Consider the following 8,161-nt stretch of genomic DNA (forward strand, 5'->3'; position numbering starts at 1 on the left):
TGAACGTAGTAAGATTAAAGATTAAACTTCGACCTAGTCAACATTGATAGTTAACTTTGAATGATGTTAGATTAATGTGAATTTCATCATTCAACGCTGTAAAATCATCTATTATTCTTCTTGCCGATTACATGTATGTCTATTTTGTATTTCACGTTTAATACTAGAAATTATTATAATTCAAGTGACATTAATTAAAATGCAATTGTGCCTCTATATAAATAAATCGATATTAATTTTAATTATTAATTAATTTAGTTATAGTTTGGTAATTTTAATTTTCTAATCTCAATCTAAACTTCGAATAATATTAGACTAATGCGAATAATGTTAATGAACTTAATCTAATTAATCAAGAATCAATCAAACATCGTATGTTCATTTCAGGTTTCCACTGACAGAGAAAAAAAATTGAAGACTACACAGCAGAAACACGATAAGAAGATTTTAACATGACTTGAAAATGAATTGAAAAGAAAAATGACTGATATATATTATTTTTTAAAAACCGACGATAAATTCAAGGATAACTTGAATAAATATAATTACAGATAACTAATATAGAAGAACATTCAAAATTATTCAATTCCTAGAGCAAATGAAAAAATTTAGACAATTTCGCACATATGATAGACAGAAAATAAATAATATTTATCGCGTTCATATTGTGTGAAATTACATAAAACATAAATTTTCTCAGGGCAAAAAATATTAATAATATTAATTCTATAGACTGTCGTATTTAATTCAACTTAATTAAATCAAACTACCATAATAATCAAAACTAATATTCGTGTTTTATAAAACACTGTAAATTTATTACCAACTTTGGAAAAGTTTCTCCAACTATTTCACACTGTGTTAAAACGCATCTTCTCAGCCATCAACTAATACGGAAGATCAAAATATTAACGAAATTTAACTTTATCGTCGTATTTTTCTTACTTAATCTTCATTAAAAAAATCGTGCATTGCAAACGGAACGACGTGAGTGGATCTGTGACAACGATCAATGTCATTAATCCGTAATCCAAGCTACAAACAGCGAATGCAAGGCAAGATGATAATCGTCGAATAGCCGTTTCATTTATGCAATCATGCAAATTGATTAGATAACGAAGCGCCTGTATCGCTGGAGGAGGATCGAAGCTGATTTCTCCAGCTGTTTCGTAATGCTCTCCTGAAGGTAGCAGAATCTGAACGAACGAAAGAAAAAAAAAAAAAAAAAAGGAACGACAGAGTAATGATTTTTCTTTTCTGCGTATATCTTCACACGGAGGCGATTCGCCAAAAATATACGTACGTCTGCTCGTTTGATATATCGATATGATAGGGGACGGCGATTGATACCGACAACTCAAAAGCTCGTTATTTCGGGCCTGTCGTATATGTACACAGAACTGTTCGTCGTATTAAAAATTACATCGTCAACGACTGCTTTTTCGAGTGCGACATTGAAGAAGAGCGTATTAATCGTCCACCAAGGCAATAAAGGCATTAATAAAGAACAATGCGTTACGTACATCGATATCACGATTTTGAGGTCTCCTTTTCAAGTCTGCTTTTGCTTAAAGTCAACGAGTTGTACTCCGAGTTATTATCAATTATTTTGTTTTCATTTATTTCGACACAATTTTTCGTTATTTGCTAGATATTATACGTCATTTCATGGATATATTCTTAAGTCAATATTTCTACTAAAACGTTGGATGTCTTTCTGTTTGTTGAAATAAGAGTGAGATTGGAATATAAAAGTTTGGAAATTGTAGCACGGTTAAAAAAATATTGCTGAGAACGTTTCTGATTTCTAAAGCTGACGAAGCTTTTATTTGTCGTAAATGATACACTTAATTATTGATTAAATACAGAGTAGATATAATTAAATAATAAAATACTTTATATAATAAAGATAAATTTGTAGAAAATCATAAATTTTCTATTGAAAAATATTTGTAGAGTAAAGGAGATTCCTTATTTATATTTCTACATTTTTAAACGTTATGAAAAATTAAGAGAAATTAAAAGAAAGAAGAAACATTAGTGAAATTCAAGGGAAATTAAATTTACGTCATAATAAAGATTGAATGTGTTTTTGTAAATTTTAAAAGTATTTATATACTACGAGGAACGAAAAATTAAGGAAAAATAATTATAATTAGATATTAGAATTAAAAACTGAAAATTGAAATTTTATATGAAAGCTAACGAAAAAAATAAAAATTGCAATTATTTCTATGCAAACATTGCATTTTTTAACATATCAATTTTGTATTCAATATTTTTCTGAACGAAGAATTAAATATCATAATTTACAGAAACATTATTCATACGAATTTCCTAGAGGTCGAAGAACCAAGTGCTTTTGCTTAAAGTCAACGAGGATGATGAGACTAAAGTAAGAAACGAAAAAGAAGCATCGATTTTACGAATTCTGTGTCAAGTTGGCAACACACTATACGAATTTCAATTTTTCTTCTTCCCTCTGGCATTATACATTCCCTCATTGTACAATGGGAATGTATATACCTGAATTTCGAAAGGGGTTGAAAGGGCGTAGCCCAAATACCAACCAGATGATACCCTCGATTATTCACCGCCATGATACCATCATGCAACACCTTTTTAAAGAATATAATTTCCATTGAATCTTCTCGCATCCTTCATTAACCATAAATTGATTGATAATTAACAGCCTCGAGACGACTAGAAAACTAGTAGAAAAAGCTTGACCTTTAAACTAGAGAGATAGAACGAGAGAGATAACAATGGCCAATTCATTTATTTGCGTTCAAAGAACGACGAAACTTGGGTTTTGTGTATCACAGTTGTCTGTGATAAATATAAAAATCAGTAAAATTTTCAGATAATAACTTTCAGTAACTGTTAGTTTCCAAATAATAAGAAAACGTTTTTGAGACGATAGAATCCATTGTACTTAATTACAGTTAATTAATTATTAGGATTAATTTTAGTTATAGTTATTAATTCAGAAATAGAATTCTCAGATAATGGTAGAAATTGTCATATTCACAACTGATATATCATACTCAAGACTTACTTTCTGTCAAGAAACTAAATTACATATTGGAGTAATACTAAAATACAGTACCAAAAGAAATTTGTATAAAGTTTGAAAATATTCTTCATTATGAGGAACGATAATACAACTGACATTACTTTGCACGGTACATTTGGTTACTTACTTGAACAATTAAAAAAGAATCTGAATGTACAACCAATCAAAAAGTCATTCATATAAGTAGATACTATTTTTGGTTATAGACATTGCATAAGTCTCTTATTAAAGAAGAGACTGATTGAGAGACTCTATATTGCCAGTCATATCTCTACATGATAGAATTAAATATAACTAGAAAAGAAATTAAAAGGTTTAATAAAAATTACATGCCCTTGGCATCTTACAACTGCTTGTTAGACCAAGATTTTACATTTGAATGATATAAAAAGCTATGTTAATAAAATTATGTATTATATTCAATTGCTTTTTCCGATGCTATTACAGCTAATTCAGTTGTAGACTCAAAGAGACACACAATGTTTCATTAATTCCTCAATTTTAATCTTAAAAAGTTAACTGACAAGGAATTCTCAGCACTTTCCTTAAAAAAAAAACATTGACTCTCCCATTACATCAAGATATAGACTACAAGTCCAATACATTATCGAGATTCCATCCACAATTACTCATATAATTCTTCAAGTAAAAAAAATCCATAATCATGCAATCAACATAGACAATTCATGCCAAGACTGAACATAGGTTAGGTTGTCGAGCAACTATATCACTTCTCTCATTTTGAAAAAAACTTGACATATCCAAACTGTTATTTAGTAGAATGTACTACACTATCTAAGTAAATGCTCAAGAAACTCAATTGTGTCCGTGCAGCGGTATCAGCCGAATACAATGTTTACCATCAAACTCATTTTACTGTCACAATTAGCGTATAATCAATAATATCCTACAGTGCGTACAACCATCAGTTTTTTCTACGTTACGTTAAGAGAACTACGTCAGGTGAAGAATACGTAACGGTGACTTCTGCGACTGAGAACGACTGAGAAGCACGGTGCTCCCGTGGACGACACCCGCGGAGGAAATCGCGTTTTCACAATACCCGAGCAGACGACGATCAAGCACAACCGAGCACAACCGTGGCAAGAGTGTCGCGTAAACATCGGATTCGGCAGAAGCCGCCAAAATCGAGAATTACGAAGACGGTACATCCTTAGAACAGCATCGGGTAAAAAAGTGATGGTCCCCCCTACCCTCTTCCTCGGATACCCGCTCCATCGCTTTCCCAAGAGTAACCCAGGCACTGGCACGCAGACGCACAGCTCTGCATTCGGAGACGGACAGGCGAACGAGCGAAGCGACGAGAGAAAGAGCGCGGCAAGAGGGGCAACAAGTGAGGAAGGGGTGCGCCTACGGTGGGAGACACGAAGAAGAGAAACGCGGCGAGGACAGGGGATACTAAGAAAGAAGAGGGAGAGAAGCCGAGAGACCCGAGTAAAAGCTATGTGCTAGAGGTTAAGGCACGTCCGTAAGGTACTCACTGCTGACTCTCATGCCACCCAGGGGTGGATTCGAGGGCGCGTTGGTGCAATCGGCAAAGGAAGTGGTCCTCGGTCGGCTGCTCATTCTGAAATCTTCTTGACCCGTTTCCCCACCACTACCCGATGACACTCGGATCCTTTTAGAATAATACGCCGCTTCTGGTTATTCCAATGCTGCTGGTCGCCGCCTCGGCTGGCCGTGGTGGCACTTCCTCACGTGAAGATGGCCAGCAGCGCGTCGTTGTCGCCGTCGTCGTCGTCGTTGTTGTTATTGTCGTCGTCGTCGACACCACCTCGGACATCAATGACAGCACGAACGATAATTACATCGCACGCACGCATGCACGTCCGCACGGTTCAGTTCTTCTATATTACACCACGGCCGCACTCGATCGATGGTTAGAGGGAGAGAAAGAGAGCGAGATAGGACGACAGACGGGAAGAAAGAGGGAGAGAGCGAGAGAAAGAGAGAGAGAGAGAGAGAAAGAAAAAGAGAGGAAGGGCGGGAGGGAGTAGGAGGGATAGATGGGAGGGAAGAGCTACGAGCGAGCAAAGCGCGCGCAAGATCGAGAAAACGGAAATCACGGCGGAGAACCGTGTGTTTCTTCGCGGTAAGAGAATAGTTGAATCACTAAAATAAAAATGGAAAACAGGGAGAACGGTGATTGTCGGAATTTTCGATCACTACGCTGCTGCTGCTGACCGCCAACGATATAGCGTAGCGGTGGCAAATGACGGCACCGATTCTCACGATCAAACCGTTTGTCGTTAACAACGCACACTGCTTCGTTCGTACGAGCAACTTCGCGCGACAGGCTTGCTCCTTTGCGAATACACACGACTCACTCCGATGCTCTCTTTTCTCCGGCGAATCTGTTCGATTCTCCACCAGTGAACACGACGTACACCGCGACGATGGCGTCCAACAGCACGAATTGACACAATTTACGACGATCTTTCGTATTAACCGCCGACTGTCAGGGAATATCACGCACCAAGAAGTGCGGTTCTACCTAATAACCTGACGGGGGCGCGGAGTGTTGCGGAGAGCTATGCCGCGAGGGGAGGCAGGGGTTGACGTTTTTGGAACGGTTCGTACACGTTCGCCAGTGGAGGCACACCGCCGCACTTGGGAGCCTTCCTATATAGTACAGCTCCACGATGATCCGGCTGACGGGTCAGATTTCTTCGTTCTTGCTTTGATCCCTCTGTACAATTTCGCATAGAACCGTGGCCCTCTGTGGGAGTCGCGAACACTCTGAATCTTCTTTCAACAATGGTTATACCAATGTATGACAATTATTGGCATTGCATCGTGCACTTCTTCCAACTGTTCACTCTTTTTCAGACTAAACGGCGTAGTCGATCGTAGTCCCTCTTCGTTTCTCTCACTCTCCCGTTTTTCCTTCCTTTCTCTTCTTTCCTTTTATTCTCTCGACTGTTTTTCTCTCACTCTTGCACTCGCACTTTTCGAGTTATGCGGGGGAAGCGCTACTGCCTTACCTCCTACGCTGGCCAACTCTTTTCTCACTCGCTCCGTCTTTCTCGATATGCTTTGAATCTTGTCACTACTCGTCACTCTTGCGCTTCTTGACTTGTCAGGTCCGACGTTATCGACTTGCCAGACTTGTGCACGCTTCGTCGCCAACGCCGCTTCGCTGGGAGAAAAAACAAGCTTGGATCGCGCTGACGCCGACGTGGACGTCTCCGTCGTCGTCCGTGTCGACGTTGCTCGAGGGGAGGTCGTCGTCACTGTCGATGTTCACTCTGCTTTAAATGATCGTGAAATCACTGTACGAACGAACGACGCCACGGCGGGAACGGGGCAAAGGCGCGAGCTGGACTTACGCGGCAAAACCAATTCCTTGACGATCAACGACGTTTTCTCTTCCTCACCATGCACACGAACACCACACCACTTACGAATTTTTCGAAGCCTCCTCAGACATTGACCCGTTCGGGCTAGATCGGGCCACTCGAATGCCCACGGACATTGCCGAAAGTGACGTCAGTAACACCCCGCCCTGCCTCTTATCCAGCTGAACGTCGTTCAGCAACTGAGATGGCGTTCCAATCGCCCATCCGACCGCCATCTTGTGACATTTTTTTTTACTAAACGGTCGAGCGGCAAATTTAAAAGCAGATTAGAAGCACACGTTTAGAATTTGTAAGTGAAGAACGGAGGAGAAAAACACGATAATTCGCACATATTTTTCTATATTCACAAAAGATTGATTTAAAAATTCAATACTGTGTTATCAATGATTATTTGGAACTAAACATGTGTTTCTACCATCCTTCTAAATATTTTTACAATATTATTGCAATATTACGATACTTATACTTTTATACATATTTTATACATTTATACAGTATACATTTATTTTTTACAATATTTTAAAATATAATACTTAACAATATTTTTACAATATTTTTACAATATTACTTGTAGAATCAATTACACTGTTAACATTTTGACGAAACTTTGTGAATTTGTATGACAAGTTATATCTATTTCAGTTTCTTTTAAATATTAATTAATATAAAAGTCCTAAAATTAAGAAAAATGCACTTATGATATTTTTTTCTTACGTAATCTTCAAATATCGAAGAACTACAAAGACTGTCATGTAAAATAAAAAAAAATGCATTTGTGCTGTTTTTTATGTATTTTCTAATATTTGAAGAACTGTAATGGATGCACTAGAATAATAGTCGATTTGTTATTTTCTTTTCAGTTTAGTTACATATAAAGATGAACTTCGTTATTGTCAATTTTAAATCTTCTACCATGTTAATCAAACGTCATATAAATACTTCTTAATAAAATTAATAAACGATCAATTGATGAAGTATTTGATAGCATAAGGACATTAAATTTTTTAATTTTTAAATTTCTTAATTTCATTTTAATTTTTCTATTAAAACAATCATACAATTAAAATTCTATATTAATATAGAACTTTTCCATTGTACATTATAGAGGCCAGTTTTAAATTTCTACCACTTTAATCAAACGTCATACAAATATTTCTACAATATTAATAAACAATTAGTCGATGAAATGTTTGATAGTGTAAGAGTGTTAAATAAATTGTTAAATTTTTAAATTTTTTTATTAAAACAATCGTACAATTATATATTAACACGCATTTTTCGACTTCACATTAATACAAGCTTAACTGACTGACGTTGTTTCCGCCATTTAGTTTCGGCGACAGTTAACAATTTTGTGAGTACGAACATGGCACGCGGGGAAAACATCGAAGGCTTTTTTCGTAACAATAGTGTAAATACTGCGATATGAATATTATCTGTTCATGTATTATCTTGCAAAATGGCAAGAATATTTGAAAGAAAACATAGACAACAGTCGGTAAAGTATATCATTGTTTTAATTTCAATTTGAACCTCGCGTATGAATAGGCCAATCACTGCTTGGTCATAGCTTAGTCGTCAAATCTTTTAGTATTTGATTTTTGCAATTATACTTGTCATTGTTGGTATATTTTTATTAATAATTCAAGTAGTCTTCAAAAATTAAAAGTTTGAGAACCTGTAACGACTAATGTAAAATTGAGAC

The sequence above is a fragment of the Frieseomelitta varia genome, unplaced genomic scaffold (genome assembly GCF_011392965.1).
Source record: "Frieseomelitta varia isolate USP_RPSP 00005682 unplaced genomic scaffold, Fvar_1.2 scaffold_320, whole genome shotgun sequence".
In the NCBI taxonomy this organism is placed as follows: domain Eukaryota; kingdom Metazoa; phylum Arthropoda; class Insecta; order Hymenoptera; family Apidae; genus Frieseomelitta; species Frieseomelitta varia.